This window comes from Miscanthus floridulus, chromosome 13, assembly GCF_019320115.1.
Source record: "Miscanthus floridulus cultivar M001 chromosome 13, ASM1932011v1, whole genome shotgun sequence".
NCBI classification, from domain to species: Eukaryota; Viridiplantae; Streptophyta; class Magnoliopsida; order Poales; family Poaceae; genus Miscanthus; species Miscanthus floridulus.
In genome coordinates this window covers 43,701,748-43,719,251 of record NC_089592.1, presented here as the reverse complement: position 1 = coordinate 43,719,251, position 17,504 = coordinate 43,701,748, and positions in this window count along the sequence as shown.

The following is a 17,504-nucleotide window of genomic DNA, read 5'->3' as shown; positions in this document are numbered from 1 at the left end:
GGATGGCGTTCGTCCCTTTGATTCCTTCTACGCGAGGTTCAGGACTTGTGGCACAGCGCACAGGCTTGGTTTCTGAATTCTTACTGCGGCACGACCTGTTGAGTGTTAACAGATACGAGACTGACAGGTGTGAATCTGAACTAGCAAGGCTTAGCAAGGAAGGCAATGGTCTCAAACACGGATCTTCAAGTCAAGGAAACAATAGTGAGAGAAAAGATAGAGGATAGGGTAGGGCCTGAATGGTGTGTGTAGTGCAGCCACAAATTTGTTCATACAGAATGACGATGCACGGTAACACGTAACCGTCCAAGCAGCAAGCAGCAGCCATACCCCTGGCAATAACTTGTTTTTTTTTTGAACCAACGGGCATGGCACTGTGCACCATTTCCATTATATTTCAAAAAAATACAAGTAGACGACATGGAAGACCATATATAGAGATAAAAAAACAAGACACAAACGACAGACTATCACAGGAAAGGAAACTAAGCATCCACAATCAATGCGGACAAAAACTTTTCATGAGCTAAATCCCAAGTCCTTACCTCTTCTTTGATCTTTTGGACCAGGTCCAGAGACAGCAACTCTTTTCGCTGAAATGTGTGTGAATTCCTCTCTTTTCAAATCTTCCAATTTAGTAGAAGCAAGAGCTGTTCAAAAAAAAAATACTAGAAGCAAGAGGAGCTGAAGCCCTTCCGTGGGACCCTATAGCCCCTAGGCAAAGACCCAATGGTCTTCCACCACTGCTTGATGGAGTTAGAGAAAGGCCACCCCTACGTCTCAAGCTGAGGGAGCAGATGACGATGCAACTCTAGATATGCCTCGAATAACGACATTCCACAAAGGATGTGGTGAGTCGTCTCCAGGTCATTCCGACAAAGGGGGGAAGGAAGAGTTTCTTGGACAACCACGGACCTCTAGTCAATTCGACGTCCAAACACGATTGTATATGATGAGCTACGCAAAAAAAATTGCATTTCGGTGGACCCTAAGGCTTCCAAAATCAGTGATTTAAGGTTGAAACTAGTGGACCTCATGACTCAGTGAGCCTCCACATGCATGAATATCAATGTCTTTTTATCCATGTCTGGTCAGCAATTGCTTCCTTGGCCATTCTATTTTTCTTCCTCATGGTGGCAAAACGACAGGGACAATATCAATAGGCTGCCAACCTTGGACCCAGGCTACATGCAGGAAGGAAGTCTTTATCCTGTCCCCAATAGATATCATTGTGGATGCCGTGAACAAGAGCCGATCAATGTTGGAGCAAGGGTTTCCCAGGCCCACCCAAGGCTTCTCAGAACATGCCCACTCTTGCCAGAGCCAATGAATCTGTGGGGCTCTAGTGAATCTCACCAGATCCAGGACCCTGAGGCCACCAAGATCCATTGGTCGACCAACCGTGGACCAATTAATTTTGCAATTGCCCCTAGTTAAGCTCTCATCTCGTGCCCACAAGAAACAGTTCTATATCCATCAATGGATTGTAGAACCTCCTTAGGAGCATTAATGATAGTGAGAAGATAAACCTGTCCTGACAAGAGGATAGTTTTTTTTTTCAAAGTTACCCTATCTGGATTTGTGAGATTCTAGCATAATCTTCGTGGGAATCACAAAAGGATTTGATCAAGGTTCAGGCTCTTGTAGTGGATTATAATGATAGAGGACTTGAGGATGTTGGTGTGAAGACCGACGACTCCTCCAAATTTGTCTAGTAGGTACGCCAAGGCATCTACCTCCTCCTTAATCGCCTGATCAAGATGACTGCATCACCATCTTACATGGAAGTGAGAAGACGTCTCATCCAATTTCTTGCGATCTGCGTAAGAATTCTATAAATATTTGTCAACTGGATAAGTCATTGTAACAGATCAATGGCAAGGACAAAGAGGAGCAGTGAAAGGGATCCCCGTGCCGCAGCCCTCTCTCATGAGCAATCGGCTGGCCTACGATGCCGTTGAGCACAAATTGCGATGAAGACGTGTCTAATAATTGAAATCCCAGTTTAGTTTTGGTAATTGAGTGATAACATTAGGTGGACTAATGCTCCTCATATGAAATAAATAGGTTATGCATAGCTCACAAGGTGTTGTTGAGCTACATGAGGTCATGGAGGAAATGGCATGTAATGCATCTGTTGTAATTGCTCAACTAGTGGAGTGTTGAAGATGAAGGAGATGAGAAGATCAAGATGGAGGAGAAGCATATTGCTCAGCTATGATGTACCGTGCAAGGGTGAAGGGCAAGCTAGAGGCTCAGGTACGACAAACCGTCAAGATAGTGAAATGTGAGTAGAGAGCTTGGCGCCAATGGACCAAGGTGACAAAGAAGAAGCCTCATATCCACTTTTGAAATGAAAAAAGAGAGATAAGAAGCCAGTACTCTCATTCTAGTGATATCAAAGACTAAAAAAATTATGCTTTCATTTCAGGTCCATTTTCATACTCCCTTAGGTCCATTTTATGAGGATAGTATGACAATGACATGGTCTCCCAAACTACATCTTGACCATTCATTTATTTTATTTTATATTTTATTCTTATAAACTTATGATAATTAAATAATATATTTGATTACAAATCTAACTGTATCATGTTTATATTACAACAATTAAAAATTGTTGGTTAAACTATTAGTCAAAGATGTTAAGTTTGAACCCTAATATGCGTGTGAGCTTGCAAACACAAGTAAATTAGTTGTCTAAATGATCTAGGAGATAACAATATGATATAATGTATTATAATTTATATACATCGTCTTCAAAAGCTCCTTAAAATCCGTGAAAAAAATAGCTTTTGGCTTGGACAAAAAAAACACTTCCAATAGTTTCCAATATGGACTTCCAATTCTTGGGGCGCATTACAAAAGTGCCAAACTTAGTGTTCTTTTATATAAATCTGGTTAAACTTAGAAAGTTTGACTTTAGCCTAGAAGTTGATTTATTGGAGGCAGAGGTAAGTACTATTCAAATCTAATGACATGGCACTATTAGACATAACACAGGGATACCCAACATTTGGACATTGCCCCGGTAAGAAATACTCAAACTTATAACCTTTGCCGATTCATCTTCCAAATTTGGAAGATAAAGGAAGAGGATGAATATTTGCTTCCCCCCCCCCCCCCCCCCCCAACACCCACCCAACCACAATGCAAGAATATAGTGAAAGGAGATGTATTTTCTTGGTCTGATATGGAGTACGAGTTGCACAACCAGACAAGTGCATTTACCGGACAATCGCCTAGCCTAGTAAGCAGAAAGATTTGTCGTATTCATTATCCAAGATCACAGCCTCAACTATCAAAGGTGCTAGGTAGTACAAAACGTTAGCACACTATTTTTTTTCTAAGACCCATCATATCACAGGTGTGGAAACTCCAATGTGGAAATTACATCTATTCATTCACTTACCATTGAGGACACAACTACATATCTAAACACCCATCTTGTGTTGAAAGGGGGGAAAACGTCAAACGATCCCAGCCAAGAACCATACAACAGTAATGGCTCTAAGAAACACAAAAATAAAATAGAATGATTTATCAACTCTCGGACTCAACTGGAAATGCCTTATCACGAATCCCCTTAATGTTTGGTATTGCTGTATTTGCTGGAGCATTTGCAGCACACCTGATGCCCTTAATCTTGACTGTCACTGGCTGACCATCATTTTTCGAATCAGAAGCCTTGCCCGGAGATGCTTTATCTTTCTTCGCAGCCTCCTCTTTGGTCGGTAAATCAGGGGACGAGAGTTTCCTTTTGTCATCCACAATTTCCTTAACGACACCATCTAGTGTATCTAGCCTGTCTAATACGTTCGAAAGCTTTGAATCAGCATCCTCCTTGGCAGATTCTTCCTCAAGCTGTTTTTGTTTCTCAAGTTCCTCATCTTTTTTTCCTTTTCTCTTCTGCTTCCTGAAATATGACATCAACTTTTAGTAAAATTACGTTTAGTGGATGTGCCTTCTATAATATCATAAGAAGACCCATACCATAGGACCCCGTCTCCCATATCTTATCTTTTGCACGTAGGAGATCGAGACACAGCCTTAGGAGCCCTTTCTTTGATTAAATAAGAAAGGACTACATGGAAAGCAACACAGACACTGGTACATCAGGAAAACCTTTAGAACTCTTCTTAGCGGATGTACTTTTTATGTTTGGAAATCAGCCCATCTGAAAATTGGATAGTTCATTTGAACTTCCCGTGGGTGCAAAGTAATAATAGACCATTATCTTTGATAATTAGAGCAATTTGGTTGAACATAGAAAGTATTTCAACATAAAAAAAATAAAAAACACTTGAAGTCAAAAGCAAACATGAAAAGTAAAGTTTGGTTTATCAACAATTTTAAGATCATCATTGAGTTCATTTTAAGAAACAATGGCACTCTACAGGGAGATGATCCATAATTCGTTGAGCCAAGAAAAAACTACAAAACAACAACATCATTCTGCATTATACAATTAAACCACAATGAAAGAGAAGTTCAATATTGTCGGTGTTTTGTAAACTGGACTAGTAAACTTATACGATTGTCGCGCTGCTCTAGGAAGACGATGGTAGCATCCATAAAACACGAGGATTTATACTAGTTCAGGCCGGAGCCCTACGTCCAGTCTCAGAGATGATCGAGTGCGTGTTCCTCGCTTGAATGCTCTGAAGTTCTTACAATGGGGGTGCAAGAATGGTGGAAGAGGTAAGAGAGCTAGAGCTAGGAGATGAACTGCCTGAAGGGAAGCTTCAGGAGTCTAAAGGTTGAAGAATGATAATGAATGATTCAGAATGGTGGGAAGGATGCCCTGGCCGCTCTTATATAGAGTTCACGGCCAGGACATGTACAAAGCAGAAGGTTCTCGCAACCGAGGGGTCATGAGCCTGAGGGAGGAGCCTAGCTAACTTGGCTTGCAAGCTATGCTATCTTGTGGTGCACGTCTGGGCGTGGTTGTCATCATGGTCTTATGCCCACATCGCAATAAGGTGTGGTGTGGTGCTATTATGCTTGCCGTTGCGACACTGTAGGCACGATGATGGTTTGCCAACATCCTATGCGACGTGGTCTCTGTCGTGGCCTTCGTCATTGCCTCCTGGTCTCCTAGGGGCGTCATACAGGAGTTGGTGGCCGCCCCTAGGTCGTTAATCACCTGGTTAGCTTGTGGAGTTGGTGGCCATGATCCCGAGCTCTGAGGTCGTGGCTCCCACCGGTCTGGATGGTCTTATAGTCAAGGCCTCCATCTTGGATCACATCCTGCAGTGGGTAGAATCGCACATATGTCTTGTTGGACCATATTTGGATGGTGGGTCACCATATTGGAAGTCACCACCATGAGGTGTTGTCTTGTCTGTGCTGCGTGGCATAGGGATGGCGTCTGACCGGATTGAGGTGACTGTTGTCCCCTTTGTCCTTGTGGGGTCAGTGCGGCACGTCTACTCTTGTTAGAGCAGGTGCGCTTGGCTAGATTCGACCTCTCCCCAGTTCCTCCTAGGGGTCAGGATGGTGGAGAGGTCGTGAGTCTCCCGTGCATCGTGCGACTAAGGCAGAAGGGAGAGGTCATGGCTGACCTAGTCCTTAGCGTCTAGCCAGGTCCGCTTGGCTTAGCTAGGCCTCAGTCATTTGGGCCTTCGCTAGCTGATGTATTGTGGGCCACTCGGCCTGCTAACTAATCGATGCCTTAAGACACCCGGGGGTCATAACCCCGATAGTAGCCCCTGAGTGTTTTTGCAATCACAAAGTGATCATGAAAGCGCTGAGATGCATGCATGTTGAGTGCTGGTTCATAGTCGTGGCTTGTTCGAGCTTCGTCGCTCGACCCCTTTGCTTGCTAGTGTGTTCAATGTGGTAGGTGGCCGTTATGTTCCACCCCATTAGGACACCCTAATGGCATGGTACGCGATTGCTGAGCCTTGCCATGTTAGTGTGCTATGTATCAGGGTTCATGCCCAGGCAGGGTCGAGTGGTCTCATCGACGCTGTACCGGCCCTTCCTTTGGGAGTGTCTCAATTTCCCCGACATCACGTGGGCATTTGACATTGGCTATGACCTCTCGTGGTTCGCCACATGGCGCAGGGATCTCAGGTTGTTAAGTCCGCCCTTGGGCCTATAAATAGAGGCCTTCCTTCCGTTTGAACCACTCATGGCTATGACTACAAACTGTCCTTTGCCCCCTTGAGCGGCTAGACACTAAGAGAGTGAGGAAATGGGAGAGCAAAGTTTGAGGAGAACCACCCAGTTCTCGTTACACGTCCCACTAGGGGTCATTTGTGGTGGCCGGAGCTAGTGTCACCTCTTCAACAACTGGTGCTAGAAGGGGTCTTGCCAGCTGGGAAGGGTGAGATGCCATGGAGGTTGGCTCCGTGATCATGCGGCCTTGGTTTACCCATGCCTGAGTGGTTCGGGTATCCGTGATGGCTGTTGATTGAGGGAAGGTTCACCCCTCTGCCGTGGGCCATCAGCGCATGCAGGTAGTGAGTTGGTTCTTTAGAGAGAATGTCATTGCTTCTTGATGACCAAATGATGGATCTAGGGTGTCGTTCGTCACTATGCCCCATCGTGGCATCATGACGACGCTCCAAGATGTTTCTGCGCCGGGGGTCGTTTAACCCTTCTCTCCTCCGTGCGTGCTTCAGCTTCGGGGGTCGTGATGTTGTGAGGAGGTCTTTAAGGTGTTCTTTTCCACCTTGTCCAACTGTGCCTGCAGCTCGTACCCCCTATGGCATCATCCTTGTGGTGGCGTTGGGCTTTTCCCTTTCTTGCCTTCGTGGCTAGGCTACACGTGTAATGCCCATACCTATGGGATCTAATTTTTGAATGTTGTATCCCTTCCTTGAGGTCGTGCTAAGCCCCTAGGCCGTGAGGTTTAGTTGCGGGGCTTTTATTTCTGAAGTCGAGACTTTTGTGTAGGCTGTCGACCTTCCGTCCTATGGAATGGAGAGGTCACCCTCAGCTCAAAAGCCCTCGCCTCATTTATGCTTTGCCTTTGTTAAGCCAAAGACTACCCATATGACAATGGGATATGACCTCGTTCTTGAGTAGCAGCGCAATGGTGGGGTGTTTCTCTTTGGCCAAAAGTTGTCACTTAGGCTCGAGCGGGCCCAGACCATGCGTGTTCAGACCATGGTTGGTTATTTTTGCTCGGGGTTTGTCACTGCCTTATGAAGAAGGCATCATCGCAACCCTAGGCACCGGAATGATCATCTGTGAGGGGTTACTGACCTCTGCTGGTCCACCAGCTTTAGGTCATGGATCAGGGATCCTAGGAGGAGCTCGTCTAGGGGACTTAGCTTTGTTTCTTTTGAGATCCTTGGCAACCTCGGGAGGTCACAATGGCCTATTTTTAGGCTATTTTGGTTTCGCTCCATGCGGGGAGAGGCATGTCCACCATAACCACATAGTTGGAGCGGTGCGTCTAGTTGAGGTCAATGGGTAATTCGAGTAGGACCCGATATCCTCCCTAATCGACATGGAGTTCGGCTATGCCTCGTCGAGAGACGTCTCATAAATCATCAGCCGTCAAACCCGTCAGTCCTCGACCGCCTCCACAGCGGTCAGAGGGCAACATGCCTCCCTCCTAGAGGGGGTCAACCTAGGCAACTTCGAAGCGGATGACTCAAACATAGAGAGAGATGGTCATGTGGCTCCGCACCACCGATTAGAGCCATGGGGGCCCATCTCCTCCTTGCCCCTATCCCTTTGTGGCCTCAAGCCCTTCCAAGGACTGGCTGAAGAGATGGATTCCTAGATACGACACATGGTCATGGATGTGGTAGGTCACTCTGCATGTGATCCCAAGGGCTCGCTACACCTTGGGTTGCTGTGCGTGACTTAATGGCAACCACTTGCATACGAAGCAAGGAAAAATTGCATATAGGAAATTAAAGAAATGGACAAGAGATGTGCAAGTCTTATGCGTGCTCTACCTGTTGCTTCTTCATTCCTTGCCCTTTGTCTCGTTCTGCTAGGACCCTTCTGATCTATGATCTTTTCATAGAAAGGTTAGTTTGTGAATTCGTGATGACAGGGGGTTTATATATGTTTGGGGAGTGACATTAAGGATAGAATCTACGTAGCTACTCAATGTTCTATGAGTTGGTGTAGATCTCGCCAGCATCATTCATGAGCTAGTAGGATCCTAGGTGGATGCTTTTGACAATGATGAAGGGTCCTTCCTAGGGCTACGTCAGCTTGTGCACGTACTTGGTGGTTTGGATCCGCCATAGGACAAGATTGCTGACATGGAACACTCATTCTTAGATGCTCTTGTTGTGATACCTTTGTAATGTTTGCTGGTATTTCATAGAGCGGAGGAGTGTTGTCTTGTGGGCCTTGTCTAGCTTGTTGAGTGTGTCTTTTGATCCTTCTCTGCTTTGGCTTCGTCATACGCCAGGACTCACGACACTCCGTAGTCAAGGTCGATTGGTAGGACAGCCTTGGTGCCATATACATTGAAGAAGGGGGTAAAACCGGTGGACTAGTTTGGAGTCATCCCTAGGTCCCAAAGCACAGCTAGTACCTCCCCCACCCATCATCCCATGAACTTGTTGAGCCTATTGAAGATGCGGGGTTTGATGGCCTAAAGTATCATGGCGTTCACATGCTCTACTTGGCCATGGGTCCATGGGTGAGCGACGAAGGCCCAGTCGACTTGAATGTCATAGTCATCGTAGAGTCGGAGGAATTTCTTCCCGGTGAAGAGTGTGCCATTGTCTGTGATTATGGAGTTCGGGACTCCAAATCTGTATACGATGTCGAGGAAGAACTCCACCGTGTCTTTGGATCTTACTCTTGTTATGGGTTTAGCTTCGATCCACTTGGTGAACTTGTCGATTGTGGCCAGAAGGTGGGTGTAGCACCCTAGTGCTTTCCTATAGGGTCCAAGCAGGTTGAGCCCCCCAGGTCACGAAGGGCCACGTCAACAAGATGGTTTTTAACTCTTGCGCAGGCAAGTGTGTCTGCCGCGTGTAGAACTAGCATCCCTCGCTGCTTCACACGATTTGTTGGACGTCTACGACCGCCATGAGCCAGTAAAAGTCTTATCGAAAGACCTTTCCAACCAGTGTACTCGGGTGCCATGTGGCGGCCATAGATTCCTACGTGGGCTTCTTGTAGGAGCTGTTGCCCCTCCTCTTGCGAGATACATCTCTGGAGAATCCCTAAGGTGTTGCGCTTATAAAGGATGTTTCCTATGACCATGTAATATTTACAGCGCCTTGCTAGGCGCCATTCCTTTGTTATGTCATTAGGTAAATTCCCCCATGCCAAGTATTCTATGAAGGGTGTAGTCTAGTCCAATCTAGAATCCGCCGCTGCTTGATCAATCGCCATCAGGTCTAGAGGGCCTATGGCCTATGGGTCATGGTGGTGTTTGACCAGTAGGGTGAGGTTCGCCTTGCCGACTACGCCCATCATTTGGTCATGCAGTTGACAAGCTCGCACCCATGGTTCTTATGCGTCATTAACGAACACTCCCGGGGGATAGGTCCCCGACTTGATGCGATCTTGGCCAAGGAATCAGTGGCTAGGTTATCCCGTTTAAGGATGTGGTGAAGTTCCAGCCCGATGAATCTTTCTTCAAGTTTTTGGACCTCATCGCAATAAGCCACCATCTTGCCATCGTGACATGAGGCTTCTTTCATGACATAGCTAACGACCAGCTCTGAGTCTCCTCTAATGAAGAGGAGGCGAGCAGCAAGCTCAGAGGCAATTTTGAGGCCGTGGATGAGGGCTTCATACTCTGCGACATTATTGGTGGCTCAAAAGTGGAGTCAGATGGCAGTACTCCATGTGATCTCCTGTCAGGGAGATTAGGACGACCTCAGCCCCCACGCCCGTGTCCATGAGTGACCCATCAAAATACAACATCCAGTATTCCTGGCAGGTTGAGGGTGGGGGCATCTGTACTTCGGTCCATTCTTGGGACATACTTGATGTGATGACCCATGAGCTTGGTTGCCCATTTAACCACAGGACCGAAGGCGTCATGGTTCTGGACCACGTCTCTGAGTTGGGCCAATGCCACGATTGACGGACTAGGGTCCTAGGGGTTTCCCCATGATCTGCTGAAGGACACGAGACAAGGTGGCATGGACTTCAAGCTTTCAAGACCAACTTAGTCGGCTTACTAAGAAAGCTAGATTCTGTAATAGGACTAGGACTCTTCTATTTGTAACTGGCTAGGATTAGATACATGCCTTACTCTCTCTCTCCTATATAAATAGAGGTATGGTGCACCCCCTTGTACACACAATCATACCAATCAATCCAACGCAAAAGGCAACTCGCCGACTGGACGTAAAGGCTTTTACTCGATTATGAGGGCCCGAACCAGTATGAATCGTTCATCTCTTTGTGTTCACCATCGTGTTCCACATATGCTGAAGCCCACCAACCATCGTCTTGGGTAACCCTATGACGAGTTACCGATCATCAAACACCGACAGCTGGCGCGCTAGGTAGGGGCTTTCGGTGACTTCAGCGATCGAGAGCATGGCAGACCTTGACAACATGATTTTCTCAGTGGGAACAACCTTCATCTTTGGCTCCTAGATCTTCAAGGCAAACAAAAATGGCAAGCTCCAAAGTCATCTCACGGAGACCCCAACGCCTCAGGCTCTACTAGCCATCTCTACGACCACGCTGGATCTACTCACCGAGAAGTTTTCCTACCTCTTGATTTTTGATCTAACTTGGACCCAGGAGGCCAGCAAGAACCAAAACTCCCACTCAGACACGAGGGATTTATCTATGTTGGAAATCCCATCTGAAGTCCAAATTGAAGATCCAAGTCGTTTTCCACTTAGACTCAAGAATTCAGCTTCAATCTATCAAGATACAATCATCTACCTCATGCAGATAGAGCAAGAGATCCCTTTGATGGGTGCCTAGAAGGGCTTGGTCCTATCCATCATGCCTGAGGGAGACATCATTCACTAGCTAGGCGCTCGACCTGGTACCTCTTCTATAGATCCATCTCATCTAGTTGGCATGGTAGAGCTCCTGCCTTATCAAGATGATAATACTCTTCCAGCTGATGACAACCATGGTTCTACAGAGATTCTAGATAGCACGATGATTGCAGAATCTAGGACTCACTTGGCTCCAAGACACTCTAGAGAAGTCTTCATGGCTGGTTACCCACCCTAGATCCCTATGCCTCAAGCGCTAGATATTCAAGATGGACAAGAGACCTTGTCTAACATCTTCCCCGATCCTCCCATACCCACCAGAGAAACTGATGAACAAAAGGAGGCTAGGGAAAGAAAGAACAGAGCAAGATAGACTTGACATAATCGCACCCAACACCGCAAGGAAGAGTGGGAATGGTACCAGGCAACCTACCGAGATGTTGAGCAGCAACGCTTAGCTACAGAGGCCGAGTATCATCAACGCCAACATGATGAAGAAAGAGAATGGCAACATCAAGAATGTGACGCCTTCAAGGCATCTGCTTCACATAACCTTGACGCTGACTTCAGGAAGTAGCTAGCCACAGGGTTTTTGCTACACCCTATGCCAATGTCTATGCCCTGGCAAATGAGCTAGCCGTTATAGAGAACCCAACCGATGATCAACGGCGTCTCAAGGTCATCCTTGAATCAATAGCCCTAAAGATGCAAGTAGCAAGGGGGCATCTACCGCCCCCAACCCTTCTTGAGGGCCAGATCCTCACGCTCCTACCAACTATTGATAGGGAAATGTGCATCGAGTACCATCTCACTCACGTCTAGGTCCTTAGGGTAACCAGAATAGGAATCAGGGTGTCGCACAGTCTACCTATCATCATCAAGGGTACCACTACAACAATAGGGAGGGCAGAGGTGAGTCCGAGTATAGGCAAGCCGGCATCTCCCCCGACAGATTCCCATGTTTCTTGGACAGGCTCCTTTCTGCCTGGCTTCCCTACAAGTTCAAGCCGTCCAAACACTCCAAGTACAATGGGAAGACAGAGCCCAATCAATGGTTGCACATCTACTCTTAGTCCATTGAGTTGTCTAGTGGTGATGATGATATCAAAGTTCTATATTTTCCTATGGCACTCAAGACTATGCCACTCGCTTGGTTTGACAAGCTACGACCTAGCTCCATTGGTACTTGGCAATAGCTTCAGCGCAAGTTCTATGAAAATTTCTATGGTGTGCTCACCCATCTAAGCACTCAGATAGAACTCAAAACATGCAAACAAAAGCTAGATGAAACCTTCCAGGAATATTACCATTACTTTGCAGAATTACGAGCCCAAGTATATGATATCATAGATAGAGAGATGATTGAGCACTTCTCCAATGGGATCAAGTACAAATGGCAGCTTGAAAAATTATGTGATGATAACCTAGAGACTGCTGAGGACTTTAAGCATACTGTACAGAAGATGATTGCATCTAAAGAGCGTATTCACAAGCGATTCCCACATGGTCAGTAGGACAATAGAAACTATGACCCTAGGGGCAATCAGGGTGGACAATCCAACAAGAAACAAGGACCTGATAACACCCTTGCCTCCATGGACAGGTCCAAGAAGTCTAACAAGAACAACAAGAAGTTTGAAGACCTTAAGAATTTACCTTGCCCTTTCCACAAGAACGCCAAGCATACGGTGGCCGAGTGTAGACAACACCAGGAGCAGAGTTCTACGCCAAGAGCAACTAAGGGCAAGGGCAAGGCTGATAACAACAAGGATGGCCACGACAACCCTGATCTAGGCTTCTAGTAGCCTAAGGGTGCCATTGCAGTAATCTTCGTAGGAGTCCCATCCTCGTCAAACAAGCACACTAGGAAGTTGGCACATCGGGGCATCATGGTGGGAGAACCTACCACACCCAAATACCTCAACAGGTCCGAGTACCCAATCTAGTTCTCCAGAAAATATCAATAGACTAGGGTGTCTAATGATGGCCATTACCCACTCGACCTGGGTCCAATAATAGTTGGCATGATAGTCCCTTAAGGTCCCGATCGATGATGGCGCAGGGTTGAACATCATATTTGCAGATACGTTGAAGAGGATAGGCTTTGACTTCACCAGCCTACTTACTCCGATAGACGTCCCCTTCTATGGGATAGTGCCTAGTAAAGCAACTATGCCACTTGGACACATCACGTTCCTGGTTATGTTTGGTACCCCCTAAACAATTTCCAAATGGAGTTCATCAAGTTCTAGGTGGCTAATTTTGAATCATCATACCATGCTATCTTCGAACGACCTGCTCTCATCAAGTTCATGGTTGTTCCCCACTACCCATACCTCTTGCTCAAGATGCCAGGTCCTAATGGTGTACTCTCCTTCCGAGGTGACTTAAAGCGCTCATATGACTGTGATACGGAAGCCATCCAAATTGTAGCTAAGGCGCAATAAGCATTTGAGGCATAGGAGATTACCAACCTTGCATAGCAGACTAAGCCCAAAGACATGGAGATCTCGACTAACAAGGCGGGTATCATTACACGAGCTTTTGACTTTGATATCATCAAGATTGACCTGGTTACCGGTGATCCCACCAAGATGGCACTCATCAGTGCCCACCTACCTAAAAGAATAGGAACTCGCGCTCACCAATTTTCTTAGGGACAACAAAAATATCTTCACATGGAAGGCGACCGACATGCCAGGTGTCCTGAGAGAGTTGGTTGAGCAAAAATTGGAAATGAATCCTAGCTCAAAGCCGGTCAAGCAACACCTACGATGATTCTCACCAGACAAGAAGGCAGCAATCAAGAAGGAAATCACCAAGCTGTTGACAGCCGGGTTCATTAGGGAAATCTTGCACCCTGACTGGCAGGCCAACCTATTACTTGTCCAAAAGAAGAACTTGACCAAGTGGCGCATGTGCGTTGACTACACAGATCTCAATAAGCATTGCCCTAAAGGACCCCTTCGGGTTACCCCGCATTGATCAGATCATAGACTCTACGGCTGGGTCATCTCTTTTATCCTTTCTTGATTGTTACTCAGGCTACCATCAGATTGCCATTAGGAAAGAATATCAAAGCAAGACATCCTTCATCACTCTATTTGGTGCCTACTGCTACATGACTATGTCCTTTGGGTTAAAGAATGCTGGTGCTACCTATCAACGGGCTAACCAGGCATGCCTAAGTGAACAGATCAACCATAATGTAGAAGCCTACATGGATGATGTAGTCATCATGACCAAGGATCCCTCTACTCTGATCACTGATTTGAAGGAAACTTTTGACAACCTCCGAGAATACAAGTGGAAGCTTACCCCAACCAAGTGTGTGTTTGGAGTTCCATCCGGACAACTATTAGGTTTTCTCATGAGCTAGTGGGGTATCGAAGCTAGCACAATGTAGACTCAAGTGATTACTCAGATGACTCACCCCACTATGTCAAAGACATCCATAAGTTGATAGGGTGCATGGCTAGCCCTCAATCGATTTATCTCACAACTCGGGGAGAAAGGTTTGCCCTTTTTCAAGTTGTTGAAGAAATCAAGCAAGTTTGAGTGGACATCAGAAGCAGATGAAGCCTTCCAAAAGCTCAAAGAATACCTCTCAACCTCTCTGATGCTTACTCCACCCAAAAAATGAGAACTACTTTTACTCTACATTGTAGCTACTACTATGGTAGTCAACACGACAATCATTGTGGAATGGGTCAAAGAAGGACATGCATATAAGTACAATGACTTGTCCATTACATTAGCAAAGTGCTATCAGACTCCAAGGCTAGGTACCCACATGTGCAACAGCACCTCTATGCCCTCCTGATTACTTCTCGTAAGCTCTGCCACTACTTTGATGAGCATATGGTCATAGTGGTATCCGACTTCCCACTCAGCGTCGTCCTATGCAACCATGATGCAATAGGGCGCATATCCAAGTGGTTAGTTGAACTTGGAGCACTCAACATCGAGTTTGCCTCTCGCAAAGCTATCAAATCTCAAGTCTTGGCTGATTTTATTACTGAGAGGACTGAAGTCCAGCAGCCTACCCCGACAGTCATCCTAGATCATTAGAAGATGTACTATGATGGCTCCCTCAAGCTTGGAAGCATAGGCACTGGTGTTCTCTTCATCTCTCCTAACAAAAAGCAGCTTAAGTGTGTTTTACAGATACTCTGGCCTGGTACCAACAATGAAGCCGAGTATGAGGCTATTCTCCATGGCCTTCGAGTAGCAGTCTCACTTGGCATCAAGCGTTTACTCATCTATGGTGACTCTTCGGTGGTCATCTATCAAGTAAACAAAGATTGGGACTGCACCAAGGAAACCATGGATGCATATTATGTAGAAGTTTGCAAACTTGAGAAACACTTTCAGGGCTTACAAATCCACCATGTCGTAAGAGATCTCAACATTGCAACAGATGTTTTGGCTAAGTTAGGATCAGACATGGCACATGTACCAGCTGGTGTGTTTATTTAGGAACTAGATGTCCCCTCAATCAAGCAGGAAGCTTCCACATCAATCGATACCCTAATGCCTGACGTGTAAGTCATAGTCATCAACCCGTCCTGTACTCAGGAGTTTATCGATTACATCCAAGACCATAAGCTACCTGACAACAAGGTAGAAGTAGAGCAGATCACTCGTAGGAGTAAGAACTATGTCTTAGTTAGAGACTGGCTCTACCAATAGGGCGCATCATCTGGTGTTCTCCTTAGATGAATTATGCCTGAAGAAGGGCAAAAGATCTTAGAAGAAATCTATAACACCCCGGGTGTTAGTCACAAGTTAAGCAGTGTATTTGGACTTAAGTAGGCTATGTCAACCAATGATCATGATCTCTAGTCATAATTTTTAAGTGATGATGAAGGTGTTGAGGTCCAATCTATGAAATTGAGTCCCAACTTGAACTTGGACAACACACCTTTGCTTACACGTGGACCCTTGTTAAGATTATGCAAGAGTAATGTTAAACATGCTTATTTCATGTATCCATCTTGACTTGTGAAAAAGTTTCATGAAGTTTGGAATCAAGAAGTCACATGAAATGATGAGTTATAATCTTTCTTGAATTGCTTCATCAGGTGAATGGGGACATGGGATGTCGACCAAACCTTGCAACCTTGCTCAAACAACTCTAATTCAACTCATGAACAAAAGTCATGAAGGGTTCGTGTTGAGCAAATGTCAAGAAAATGCTTCTAAGTGTGGGAATAGCTAAAATTGTCCTTTTCATGATATTAGTTCCTTAATAAGAGTTGAACTACCCTTTGTGAAGGAAACAACAAAATAAGTCTCACCAAGTTTGGATCATGTTTGCACCTTCAAACTTCAATCCCAAAATCGAATGTTGGCTCTAAAAACTGCACTTGGGTCTGAATGTTCAAAACTTGTTTTAAGTTTCGTTTACTCATCTTCAGAGCTCTGGATCTCTCAAACTGTGCCAAAACTCACTTGGATCCTTTAAGCAAAGTTGTTCCCACATATAGCTCTACAACTCATAGTAAGAAAGTTTGATCCGCTACAACATGAAATTGAGAGTTAGAGAGGGGAGAAAGTTAGGGATTCAGTCTATTTTTTAACTGATTTGAAAAAGCTTCAGGAGTAGCATCATCGTCCGATCGTGTGTAGGCGCCGCAGGGCATGTGGCTCCCTCACACCCTTGCATGTGCGCCACCTTGCCCTCCCTACTCGAGTAAAAGGGAAGCCGGCACCCTCTGCTCTATCCATCTCGCTCATCCTCGCCCTCCCATCTCGCCTCGCTCTCCTCCGCTCTACTGCCATGGATGCCATTACCAAGCCGACCGAGCTCCCGTGCCGCTCTTTCTACTCCTCCGCGAGTCCTCCTCAGCCCTAGATGCTAACCCCAATGCCCTAGGCCTCCACCTTCCACATGTGCCAGGCCCCTACACCAACTTCCTCTATCGCCTATCCAGCTCGTCGTCGAGCCACATGGCTTCAGGCCGCCAAAGTTGTGGTTGCGCGTGGTCGGGTCACCATAGGCTGCTGCGGGATGAGCCAAAGCCCTATGCGTGTGCATGCGGCCCCCCTGGCACTCCAATGCGCGTCGAGCTTTCCTCTGCCACTGGCTAGCCAGGCCGCTGGAGGCAGCAGCCACTGCTGTCGCCTGCTTCCATGGCCAGCAGGCCACGGGGTGCCTTGGGCCATGGTGCGAGTGCATGTGGGCGCACCTCGTAGTCGCGTAGCCCGACCAGCCCATCTCCGCCGCCGATGAGCCTTCTCCGGCCGACGTTGGCGAGCTCCCGCGCATCCTCTGTTCCAACTCGCGTGAAGGACGTCGCGCTCAAATTCGAAGAAAGGGAAGGGGTTTTCTATAGAGTCATGACTCATGTGAATAGTGGCTAGAAGGACTGTCTTGCTAGAATTTATTTTCATGGAAGTTTGGGGTCCTAGGTGCAAGTTTGTTTTTCTTTATGGCTAAAACTTTAGAAAATCATAATAAATCATAGAAAAATCATAAAATATCAACTAAGGACTTTTTGAAATCCTTGTGAGTAGATCTACACAGTAGAGTCATAATATGATATGTGTTAGTAGAAGGTTTTTGCTGTTTTTATTTATCTAGGTTAATTAGGGTTT